This window comes from Protopterus annectens, chromosome 11.part0, assembly GCF_019279795.1.
Source record: "Protopterus annectens isolate FY-2018-M chromosome 11.part0, PAN1.0, whole genome shotgun sequence".
In the NCBI taxonomy this organism is placed as follows: domain Eukaryota; kingdom Metazoa; phylum Chordata; order Ceratodontiformes; family Protopteridae; genus Protopterus; species Protopterus annectens.
The window spans coordinates 813349839-813363313 of record NC_056745.1 but is presented as its reverse complement, the minus strand read 5'-3'; positions in this window follow the sequence as shown (position 1 = coordinate 813363313).

The following is a 13475-nucleotide window of genomic DNA, read 5'->3' as shown; positions in this document are numbered from 1 at the left end:
GTGTGCATCTAGTGGGTACTTGCCATGAGATGTAGACTGTGTTGCTGTTTTGGGCCAACACCTAGACATCAATGCTCAATCTGTGTACTCATGTTCATGTGGCTTGTCATGACTTAAATATTTGCATTAGATGTTAACGTTGCCTGGGCCTGCACTTGTAGTCACTCCCTATGTTGTATATGCCTGTGACATCTGTCCCTTATGACTTCCTCCTCCTCCTCCGATACCTGTGGGATGTCCTCTTCAGACATTTGGGGTTCCTGGGGTAGTTCTTCCAAACCTGCTAGAAGACCACCATATGCTCTGGTTAGCATGTAGTGCAGCATGACACACATTGTTGTTATCTGTACTGTCTTCACAGGTGTGTATTGCAGTGCATCCTCAGATGTATCCAGACATCTGAACTGAGGAAAAAATATCCATCCTCTGCTGAAGGTGTTAAAGACAAAAAGAAAAAAACTGCACGAAAACTTTGTAGCACCACCACAGCTGTTCTCCACTTCAAAGAGTCTGTCCTTAGAAATCAATACTCCAAGATATACAAAAAAAATTTAAAAGCAAGAATTTAATAAAAACAAAACTGACATAAAACATAAAAAGAAGAAGACATAAAAAGAACATAAAAAGAAAGAAAAATAGCTTCCGATAAGCGCTTTCGGCTATTCAGCCTTCTTCAGATCCAGAGGATTGGAAGCTATTTTTCTTTTTATGTTTTATGTCAGTTTTGTTTTTATTAAATTCTTGCTTTTAAATTTTTTTCGTATATCTTGGAGTATTGATTTCTAAGGACAGACTCTTTGAAGTGGAGAACAGCTATGGTGGTGCTACGAAGTTTTCTTGCAGACATCTGAACTGAGCTTTCGTTACACCAAATACATTCACTATGGTGTTTCTGATTGTTGCATGTGCTCTATTATAGGTCTCCTGTATAGGGTTTGATGGGTCACAGTATGGGTTCATTAGCCACAGCTCAAATGGATAACCACAGTCACTTGTGGCAAATAAAAACAATTTTGGTCAGAATGGATATTGTTGAGAGGGGTTTCCTTAACTTGCATCCTAGCTATGTTCCTGTACCTACCCAGAAGCAGTCCCTCAGATATTTCACCTTTTTGTAATGCAGCCCAGAGTCCACTTTTTCTCCAAATGTCAGCATCATGGACACTTTCAGGGTGTGTTGCCATGATGTTTGTTATGCTGCCATCTGCTGCACTCACACAACTTGGCAGTTGATGGATAGCCAGCCCTTTCTGTTTATGTAGCTGTCTGCATCTGGATGTACTGCTGTCTTCATCATGGAAAGTTTGAGACATTAAAGAACTGGTGCATTACTATTCTCAACTCCATGGAGGTGGAAACAAAGTGTATGTAGTCATCTACCTTGCTGCACATTGCTTTCAGGAATTTTGCCAGAATACAACTGGCAGCTGTCTGTCTTACTCCCACAGCATCAACCCATGTGTCTCTGGAATGTCACAGATGCAAGAACACCCAGGCTGAGACACATTTTGGTTTCAATGGGGATGGGGTTTCCTCACAGGGTCTGCACCAGAAATGTGTGAGGCACGTATGTGGCAGACAGTATGCACCAGTTGTCTGTCTAGCCAGTATCTATTAATTATTTGCTTATCTGACAACTGGTTTAGTTGCAGCCTTGCTCTGGCTCTAGCTGGCTGCTTTCTAGGATGCACAGCCACATTCTCATTGATAGCTTGCATCACTGCAGCCTGCTGTAGTATATTAACAGCAGGTTGCATCTTTATATATATTTTTTTTCAATTTTACTATGGATTTCACTGTACTCCATAATATTTGCTTGAACTCCTTGGCATCTGGAAAGTATGTGCCGAGATTTTAGAAACAAAGACAGCGTGGCTGTTTGTCACATTTGAGTTGTGTTGTGAGTGCAAGATATGTTTTAGAATCAGATCAAAGTGCACGGAATCCCAAAATATCCTATGCTGAATAGTTAAGTACTCGGTCTATCTTCAGCGTGACTTCTGGAATTGCATCCACAGCAGGTGCGACAAAGTCTTCCTTCAGTGCGCTGCTTTGTCTGCAAATAGCTTTTGTGAACTTTATGGAATCTGGCCTATTATTTTTCTTATGTATTCTACAGTTATATGTACTTTCTCAATTTTTATATGCCATTGTATATTACTGAAATGTATGTTACTGAGATGGTTACTTAATGTTGTTTGTCTTTCAGCTTTTTTCCGGTAAGGGATCACCACAGCGGAACTCCGGTCCGCTAATGATTGGCAGTAGATTTTTTTTACGAGACACCGAGGTGCCAGCTTGATGCCTAACCTTCAATGAAGGCACGCCAATTTACGCACGCATGTCTTTCGAATGCTACCCAACCACGGGGAGGACATGCAGAATCCACACAGAAGGCACTCCCAAGGCAAGCCAAGAATCAAATGGGAGAACCTCTTGCTGTGAGGTAACAACGCTACCACTGTACCACCATGGAATATGACATGGTTACTTAATATGCTACTAACATGTTTCTCTGTTATTTGGAGGTTTCCTCCTGGGGCCTCCACTGAAAATGGGCTCTTTTCAATCCAGTCGGACTTGCTCTGTAAGCAGATGTCAATAAATAAATAAATTAGTAAATAAACATAACTAGAAATATTTAAATGTCTGTATTCTGAGGCACAAATACACATGCATATAGCTATATGGATCTATTTTAGTAGATTGAAATTTCAGAAAACTGAAATTTTAATTAAAGAGACAAGAAGACCGCAAAGTCAAAATAAAGAAGTTTTAACATTTCAAAACTTGCAAGAATGAAGCACCTACTGTGCATGTCCAAGAATGCTCAGACATTCAGAATGGAAATCGTGGAGCAAAGAGAACAAAAGCTGTTCCATTTAAACAGTTGATTTAGGGTAAAAATGTATATTTCTCAACTTTTGTGTATGTGATCATGGTGCAGTAAAGATCAGAAAATTTACTCTTTTCTCCACTGTACTGTGATCTCAAAGTTGGTATATATAATTAGGAGGGGGTGTGGGGGGCACAGCCCAACACTTGGGGGTGCAAGGGGGCTTGCCCCCCCCCCGCAAAAACATTGAAACAATATATTTTTAATTGAAATTAAGTGTTTAAATGGAGCAGCTGTTGTTTTGTTTCTCAATTCAGAACATCTGATTTTTTGGACATTCACAGCAGGTGCTTTGTTCTTGCAAGTTTCGAAAAGTTGAAGTTTCATTATTTTGACTTTGTGGTCTTCTCACCTCATTAATTACAATTTTGGTTTTCTGAACTTTTGATCTACTGAAGTAGATCCAGATCTAGATATAAATATAGATATATAGATTTATATATATATATATATATATATATATATATATATATATATATATATATGTATACACACACACACACACACACACACACACACACGTGCTTATTTTCACAGCTGCATAAATGCATTCTGCACTATGTGGTCTGCTTGCCATCTGATGTTACAGTGATTCATAGATATGGGCTGTGTTAACCAAAGGTGACATAATGATGGCTGTTACTATGAACGGTGCCCAGCTGCACATGATACACAGTAGTGTACTAGGCTACTATGAACTAAATTATTGTGTAGCATTATAGTGCTACACTGTGCAGCAGGAAACAACTTCTTAGTAACGTGATGAGTCTGACATATCTTATAATGTAGCTTTTTCTTGGTGTGCTAACCACCACCATCATACCACACAGCAGTTCCTAAACTGTTCTATTTGCTAGTCATGATGGCAAAGTTACATCATGTAGTATCTAGCACTGTGATAGGTCTCATTGCTAGGAGCTTCACTCCATCATTATGTGGAATGGCAGACAAGTATGGTTGTGATACCTGGTTTGCCTGAGCCACTGGGAACTTTGCTGCAATTAATATTTTACCGTGAAAAAAAATATATATATATATATATATATATATATATATATATATATATATATATATATATATATATATATATATATATATATATATATATATATATATACACACACACATATATGCCTTGTTTGCTGTAGGATAGACTAGATTCAGGCATGCTGTGTTTGTATAACTTGAGCACTAATCCAGGCCATCTTTTTTGAAGAAGGTTCCCCTGCACCCTAGTGGCAGTAGTGTGCAGTTAGAACATGTCTGTTTGAAGACTGCTGGAACAGGGCTCAGTTTTGAGCTATATTACTGGTTAATTGGGTAAATTGTTTAAATCAGTTCATAGGTTCATAGGTTCATAAGTGGGTACTAGGCTATCGACCCAAGGGCCTACGTATGCCTAGCCAGCAAGGTTCCATAGCTTACGCCAGTTTGTTCTTTTTCTATTGTTATATAAAAAAATGCACTTTATTCATCTGCTTTTACTGTATTTGTGTTTCTTCCTACTTTATTGCATTTATTCTGCGGCATTTATTGCTGCTTGTTAGTAGCCTGATTCAATTGTAACTGTTATTCTAAGCCTTTGGTTGAAGCACTTGGGCTTCAGACCAGTTGTTTTACATTAAGAAGGTTTGTGGTCTGCACTGTTGTGGCAGGACAGGTAGCTTACATCCTTCTAAGTTGGGCGTTGCTGATTGAAGACTTAGTGTCTTTTATTCTAAATGTGTATTAGTTCTGGTTTAATTACTTGGGCTTCGGGCCAGTTATTTTACATTAAGAAGGTGTGGTCTGCACTCTTGTGGGAGGAGAGGGTAGATGCTGTAGCATAGACTAAATTCAGACTTACTGAATCTAGCTTTGTTTGTATAACATGAGCACTAATCCAGACCCTCTTTTTTTGGAGAAGGTCCCCCCGCACCCTAGCGGCAGGAGTGTGCAGTTAGAACCTGTCTGATCAAAAACTGCTGAAACGGGGCTCAGTTTTTAGCTTTTTATTGGTTAATTTGTTTAAATCAGTTTGCTCATTTGCTACTTTTATATTAACAAAAAAAAAATACACTTTATGCATCGCCTCTTAGCTAGGGTTAAACTAATCCCAGCGCCATAAAGTCTGCTCTTCAAATTTTCCCTTAGAACTAGCCATTTCTTTTAGTTTTAGCACTTGGATCTCTTTCTTTGAGCTCAGCACTTGTTTAGAACTTGTTGTAAGCACTAAATTAGCTACAAATTACTACAGCACTCAACTTTCCTCACTTGTCAAGAGGAAAACAGTTTTTAGTACTTAATAAATAAGCACCTATTCAGGCATGTCTAAGGGTCAGCTCCCGGTGTTTTCTCCTGTCTACCTGATGAATCTGAGCATCTTGGGGCAATGCAGCAATTGCCTCACGTACACAGATAACCTTCTCCTCCTACCACCCAACACTACAACCTGTGAGAGATGCACTTATATAGCCAAACTGAAAGCAAAGCTCTCTACAACCAAGAGTGGACTAGACAGTCAAGAGGAGAAGGTAAACACTTGCACCACACCACACTCATCACATAGTCCCTCAAAACCTACACCACCAAAACACACATATAGCAACACAAAACACACACCTACATTTGCGGAGGCTCTCAACAGGTGCAAGCAAGCAAAATCTGAGGATAATGCTACTCAATGCTAGACGTTTGAACCTCAAAATGCATTCACTCAAGACACTCCTTAAAATGGAGAACATTGACATCTGTGCAATGACAGAGACCTGGTGCAAGGATCCAGAGATGTGTTTTGACAGAGTGCACTCTTGACTGGCAGCATTTTGAGGCAGTGAACTGGAGTCCACTGTCCAAGGTATAAACTGAGAAATTGACCTTGTCTTGCCATCAGGAGCACATTTCACATTGGCATAGCTGAACTTATCTACAGCACTCTGAACAGCAGTAAGAGATGAAATTCTACATTGTATATAAGTATCATTGTAGCATAGAGGTTAAATAAAATTATTTTAAAGAAACAAATTAGGAGCTGTCATTGAATCTCACACTGACACAAATGTTCTGCAGGGGGCCCTGACACTTACAACTGGTGTCAGTCATGGACTAAAACTAAATGCTAAAAAATGCATAATAGTATCCTTTGAGAAGTCATCCATCCCTAGTAACTATCATATTGACAACACACCTCTTAGAGTTGACCCAGTAGTCAGGGACTTAGGGACACACATAGTAATCTAGCTTTTGGCCATCATGTGTCTATAGTGGTCAGGAAATCATTCTATGTTGCACAACTTATAAGCAAAGGTATGGCATCTATGTCCAAGGAAGTCATTGTTCCACTGTATTTGGCATTCATCAGACCTATGATTGAGTACAATACCCCCTTTAGTATGTACCTAACTAGGCATATCCAGCAACTGGAACTTCCACAGAGGTGCCTCACTAAAAGAATACAGGGCATAAGTAAAATATCCTATGCAGACCACATCAAGGCCCTATCCCTGTATTCTGCCTCCTACAGACATTTGATGGGAGATCTATGCCTGGCATACAGGGCATTCTCAGACCCCACTCTGATGGACCTCCTGCATATCCACAAAACAAACAGAACCAAAATTACCCATTCTAAAGACTTAAAACTTGCCTGTGATATAAATAGATCCTGCTGGAGAGCTAGGTATGCATCCCAGAGACTGCCACATATATGGGACAGGCTCCCCATCCATGTGAAGCAGCGTTCTTCCCTAATCCAGTTCAAGTGCAACTTGGACAATTGGATGAGAAACCGGAAATTCATCCCTGGTTTGACACCTGTGTCTTTAATGGACACAGGTAAACTGTAAACAGTTCATCTCCCAAACTCCTGTTTACACTTATCAAGGGTATCAGAACTTGTCAGAGATTTGGGATGCATGGCTAGGCTTAAAAAGGCCCTTGTGGTTTTTAGCCTAGTAAACACCTATGAACTTATAAATAGGAAAGGGGATGCAATGTTTGAAACCACATGCTTCTTGGAATGTTTGCAGCAGATGTGAAAATGCAGCTTGTGATGTGTTGTGTCGAATATAAATTGTTACATATGTTCTTTTGCCTGTGTAATGTCAGCACTACTTAGCAGAGCACACACAGGACTCACAGTTGAAGGAAACCAAACAATTTCATTTCTCTAAACTTCATTAGTGCAAACGTGTTTGGCACCAATGGGTGGTATTTCTAATAATAAGCGAGTGATGTGCACATTTTGTATACATGTTTCTGGGCAGAAGCTATACATGCAGTGACTTTGTCCCTTTAACACAGTTCCTCAGGGGCTCAACTGCATACAGTGTAAAGGGACTGCAGAAATTATTACTGCAGATGTAGGAATCACTTTTATGAAAACTTTATATACTTTTTTTTGTTACTTGCCTTGTGTACTTGCTTGCTGCTGAGGGGCATGCAGTCAATCGTACCTGCTAAAGGAAAAAAGTGAAAATTTTTATTATGGCGACGTTCTGTTGTGCAAACAGACTTATCAGTGATGCGCTACCATCAGCACTCTGGACAGTACTTAATGAAGAAAATCCACCTGCTTACCTTAGCTTTCTCTGTGGCACTAGGTGTTAATTGCACTGACTTTAGAAATATCATGTAGGTGATCCAGGGTTTGCAACCAGAAAATTACATTTTTAAACAGGGTGTCAGTATACAATTTCTATCAAGACTATGAATTCAAATGACTGTCATAATTATGTTTTTTGCAAGAAATGCCTCATTAATGCTTTGATACTTACATTTTTATATGTAGCATATCTCATGAGTGATTTAGTTATGAAACAGTTGAATGTGTGTTTAATTGTTTAATTGTTAAAGCAGGTTAACTATAATATTGAATTTGAAAATGTACTTGCATATCTATGATGGGCAGAATTCTTAAATGAAACAACCTGTAATAATCAGCTCATGAAAATTTATCCAGCTGACATACATTTACAAACAGTAACAATGCTTGTTTGCACAGTACCCATAAAATGCGAGATTGGAATTTGGCACCAATTCATCCTTAGAGTTGCTGCTTGACTTCTGCAGACATTGTTGGTACAGGAGATAATAGTGCTAAATTTAGAGCACAGAGGAATGGTGTTGAGGAGTCCAGGATTTTTGTGGCTCTCTTCATGAAGCACTACAGCCATAGGCTATTGTAGTGGGGCTATATTGGGTCTCAGCATAAGACTGAGGTGTGGAACAGAGTAGCCAAGTCTGTCTCCAGTGCAACTAACATCACACACACATACACACCCACACACACACACACACACACACACACACACACACACACACACACACACACACACTGGAGACAATTGTTGCCACCAATATAGTGACCTGAAATGGTGCAAGAAGGACCTCCTTAGCTGATGAGAAGATGAGTTTAGGACTAATGTTGTCACCTCACAGCAAGAGGTTCTCCGGTTTGATTCTTGGTTAGGGTACCTTCTGTGCGGAGTCTGCATGTCCTCCCTGCATTCGTGTGGGTTTCCTCCAGGTGCTCCAGTTTCCTCCCATGTTACCAAGACATGCATTTGGAGCATTTCTCCCTGGGCTTCCCTGAAAATTGGCTCGTTCCAAGTCGGACTTTCCCGGTTAACAAATGTTAAATAAATAAATAAATAAATAATGTTGTGTAGGTATACTGACCTACCTGTATTAAATGATATGGAATGCAGTACCCAGGCAAGACTGTTATTCAATATGCTTTCATGTCTCTTCTTGTCTTCTTCTGCTTTGTACATCACAGAAGACATTACAGTGGGCCAAGAGGTGCATCAAGAGAGGTCAACTCTCCTCAGAGAGGCATGGGGTACATGTATGCATCAGGTCTTAATGTAAGCCCAATTACTATTGTATTTGTATGCACTATGGCAATACTGTAATAAACAGTGGTATTTATGATATCACAGCAGTGCAATTGATTGATGGTACAACAGAGAAAAACCTTCCCATCAGACCTGAATGTGGCAAAGATGTATAGACTGGCAAATCATAACTGTTCATTTTCTGCAATTATATAGTCATGTGATATGATATGCCATGGATCTTAGTCTCTCTATTTTTTGTCAACCCGCCCCTCAATTATTTGGGGGTGGGGGATATTTTATATGGCTTAAAATGTTCTGTTGTCACACATCTCTGCTTAGAAAACCTGACATGCAGAACAGAGAGGTAGACCGACCACTGCAGATTAGAATGCCATCCCACAACAGGTGCTTCAGGTTCACAAACTGTCAGTGCTGCCTTGCCCTACCTGCCCCATCCACATCAGGTTATTCTGCCTCAGCAGCTAGTGCACCATTACCCTCTGAAAGTCGTGTTAGTGGAAGTGGTGATTTTGTCATCCACCAAGAGCTGACAGAGATGGTAGAGGGTATTATAGAAAAGGGCCTTGATTCTCAAATCAGCTTTGTCAAAAATATGCTTTGTCACATTGCCAAGACAATGCCAGATCAAGCACTGATACAGGAAACTGAGACAGGAAACAGTGATGATAGTTCTGATGGTGAGAACTAGATTCTCACTGCTCTCAGGCTTGATGTGAGTGAATCACTGATGCTCCCTACCTATCCCCAGTTGTGGTGTTTCTCAACCTTTTGTTTACATCACCATCATTGTCTGTCTTGCTTGTCCTGTATGTCCACACCTGCTTCCTCACTTAATCTTACTATCTGACCCTCACTTTCCTAACCACCTTCACCAACATTACCCTGTCGTTGAAGGGAAAAAAAGTTAACAAATTGGCACCTGTCCCACAAGAAAATAACGACTCATACATAGCTCTCCACTTCACCTATGTGTCTTCTTGGCACTCTTTATTTGGTACAACTGGCTGTACAACATTTTTCTGTTGTTGTCACCTACCTTTGGTGTGGTGACAGTCCACAATTAGCAAATTCTGGCTATATTACTACATTTATGGTATGAAGAAGTGGATAGCTATGGCTGTCTCCCACTAACTTCCTGCAAGTTCTTTCCTGTGCCACCCCCCCCCGTCTGTCCCTTCCATTTCACCACTGTCCTATCAACCACCTTTTCTTCACACATTTAATCTGGTCAAAAAATAGAATTACGCACAACGCACATAGCTAGAAATTACTCATAACAAAGCATTCACTTATTTTGCCTCAGTATTTGTGCAGACACTGGTATCACACTGTGATGCCCACCAGTGCTGCTAATATGTTATGGGCTCCACTATGTGTCATCCGCACACACTGGGCCAGTAATCAATGAGCCTGAATCCTTACCACTGACAGCGAAGTAGGACATGTACTTGGAATACAAATGGATACACTCAGTATTTCCAGATGCAGACCTGTCTGCATCAGATACAATTTCCCTTAGGAGCACACAAGGAACACACTCAGTCTGGGGTATGGATGTCTCTATATCTGTTTCCCTGCAGATTCCCAAAAAGACTCCCTACTGGTACAGCTGTAGGGTTAGGTCCTCAGCTGAGGGTGTAAGCCAAGTCCTCCAGCACCCTCTCTGTAAATTCAGTGCTTAGTGCCCCTGCCCCAAGTAACTGACACACACACTGAGAGATTTGATATGCACACACACAGACACACACACACACACACACACACACACACACACACACACACACACACACACACACACACACACACACATACACACACCTGGGATAAGCTGGAACAGGTCTACTAGCTAAGCCCCCTTCTGCCCAAACTATAAGTTAGTTACAACTGCCACAAGACACTTCACAATCAACTACCCTAATGCCCTTAACAAAGGGTATCCAATTATACTGTGCAATATTAATACTAATGCAAATGGTAGTAGTTCACCAAGGTGGCTAGGCCTTCTGGAGTGGCCCAAAAAGTGTCACCAAATAAATATAAGTGCTCTCAAAGGTTAAATACTCTCTATAAGAATCAGCCTTGATAAAAGTAATAACTATATTTAATAATAAATAACATGAAATATTGAATATATATTCACAGAAATATACAGAGTTCAAAGCACAGAAAATATTGAAAACAACAATGATGGACAGACATATACAAATAAAGAAAAAAAAATCTTTAAACTAAGCTTTACTATATTTCTGACTGAATCTAAAAGAATTTTATTGTTCCCTAGTAACATAGTTTGGCAAGGCAAGATGAAATATCTCAGTAGTCTTTCTAGTCAGTCTTCCCAAACAGAATACTCTATAATCTGAGATTACTCCCTGTAAAATATAATATCCAAGATGACTTGCAGAATTACCGCATCTGGTCACCTGACTCTAGGTTCCCACAATATCTCCTTTTGAAGTTTGAGACAGGACTGCAACAATACACATTTAGAACTTTTATGGCAGAGCTTGGAGGCCTCCCCACTTTTCATTGAGCTAATGAACAAAGGCTCTCTCCCAGACCCATCTGCTCTGGTCCTACTCTGCACTGCTGGGTACTGTTCAATGACTTAACAGCTTATTTACATTTACCTTATTTTTCTTAAAATAAGCCAGCTGGTTAACCATTGCTGTACCAGTGTTCTCTATTAAAACATATACATTTAATTCAGATACCATAATACAAGTACATTTCTCTTCATTTCAGCAGGGTGCAATGTTGATATATTTTAACACAATTAGCACAAGCAAAGCTCACAAATACATTTTCAGTGCAAGCATCTGTACAGATCAGCTTGATATACAAATGACATATAATTATTTATAAAATTCCAGCTAGCTGTGCTGGCACAAGTCATACATTTACTGCCCTACTTCACCCTGGCATGGCTGGCAGTATCTGCTATCATCACACACACACGCAACAATGCCAATTGACATGGCATGTTTGTTCATATGTTATGGCAAAACCTAGTCAGTTGATGTCATCACCAGCAGTAGCTCTGTTATCTCTGCTCAAAAGTGCTTAAACATGCTGGACTTTCATAATACAGAGTAAAGGAAGAATAAAGGAAATACTTTGCAACAGTTACTTGTTAAGATTTCTTTGACTACTGGATGTAACAAAGTGTAACTTCTTCTGTGTAGTGTTGACATAAATCACAAGTCTGAAGATTGCATTTTGGTCAAAGCATCAAGGGTCCCAGTCCATGTGTATGTCATATTATTTCTTACTATGATGTTATACTACTATGATATGTTTAATGATATACATATTAATTTTATCCATTAACAAACTTTCATGGACAGATATTTAATACTGTTGCAAAAAAAAGCATTTGCAAACACATCCATGCCCATAAGGACAAATTATTAAACCACCCTTACTCTATACATGTCATCATCAGCTTTTGCCTGTCCTACAGCTTCTTCAGCCCTACAGCTATTACTTATTGATACAAGGCATGACTGATTAATGCTGAGGACACGCCATATAGATGTACATTAGTGACCCATAACACCACTTTTTTATGTGTGCCTCTATATCTGTGTCTATCTTCACCTCATCTCTTCATCCCTTTGTACTGTTGACAATTTATTAGGCTGATGGATGTAAATGTCATGTTATGTCATTTTCTGTCTACCATTGCTTTGCTGTAAAATAAAAGCTACATCTTTCATTGGCTACATAGGTAGTACTGCCTCTACAAAAGTGTGACTTTGACATGAGTGTAGTAGGATTTCCTTGGCTCAGACTAGAGAATTTATTCAAGTCTGTAGACTTAATTTGTCTTCTTGGCAATAGTTTGTATCCACCATTAGGAGACATTCATGCTGCCTGTTTTTGTAAGTATCTTTCCTGTAAATGAATTGCCTACATATCTCTCTAAGCTGCTCCTGTTTTGTTTTATCAGTTGTAGTGCTCAGCTGTTGCTCAACATCTGGCAATGAGCAACTGCAATATGTCATGCTAAATGGCACCTCAAGTGTTATTGCAAAATGCAGTGAGTGTTTGTTTTATACCTCATTGTGCACCCAGCTATCTTATGATTTCCCTTGAAGCATGTATCATGTCTCATGTGTAGTAGGCATAAAAAAGTATTTCAGTAGCTATTACATACACAGTTTTGTCAGACAACATATTTATGATAGTCATGCCTAAGTATTCATGGCAAAAATCAATATAATAGTCACATTCCGACATTCTTTAAAAAACATCTGCATACTGGAGTCGAACCCTACTTTGACTCAAATTGCCACAGTGGCATTTGCATTAAGTACTGTGTTCTCTTGATGGCATAGCTAAATAAGTAGGGGTGCTAATCTCATGACCATTGAATTGTGTGTGTATGTGTGTGTGTGTGTGTGTGTGTGTGTGTGTGTGTGTGTGTGTGTGTGTGTGTGTGTGTGTGTGTGTGTGTGTGTGTGTGTGTGTGTGTGTGTGTGTGTGCATATGTGCATGCATGTGTATGTGTGTGTATGTGTGCAGTTGTGCAGATATAACCTTAACTATTGCTGTCCACAAACAGTCATAGCCTAGTGTTACTTTTACACTACAGCAGTGGCGGATTTAGGCCTTGGTGCAGGGGAATGCACCCTCCCCTTCTATATCACAATACAAACTGCCACCAGAATTTTTTTATCTGAAAAAAAAGAAAGAAAAAGCATTCTAAAATGTTTTTGTTTAAATCAGAAGATGTG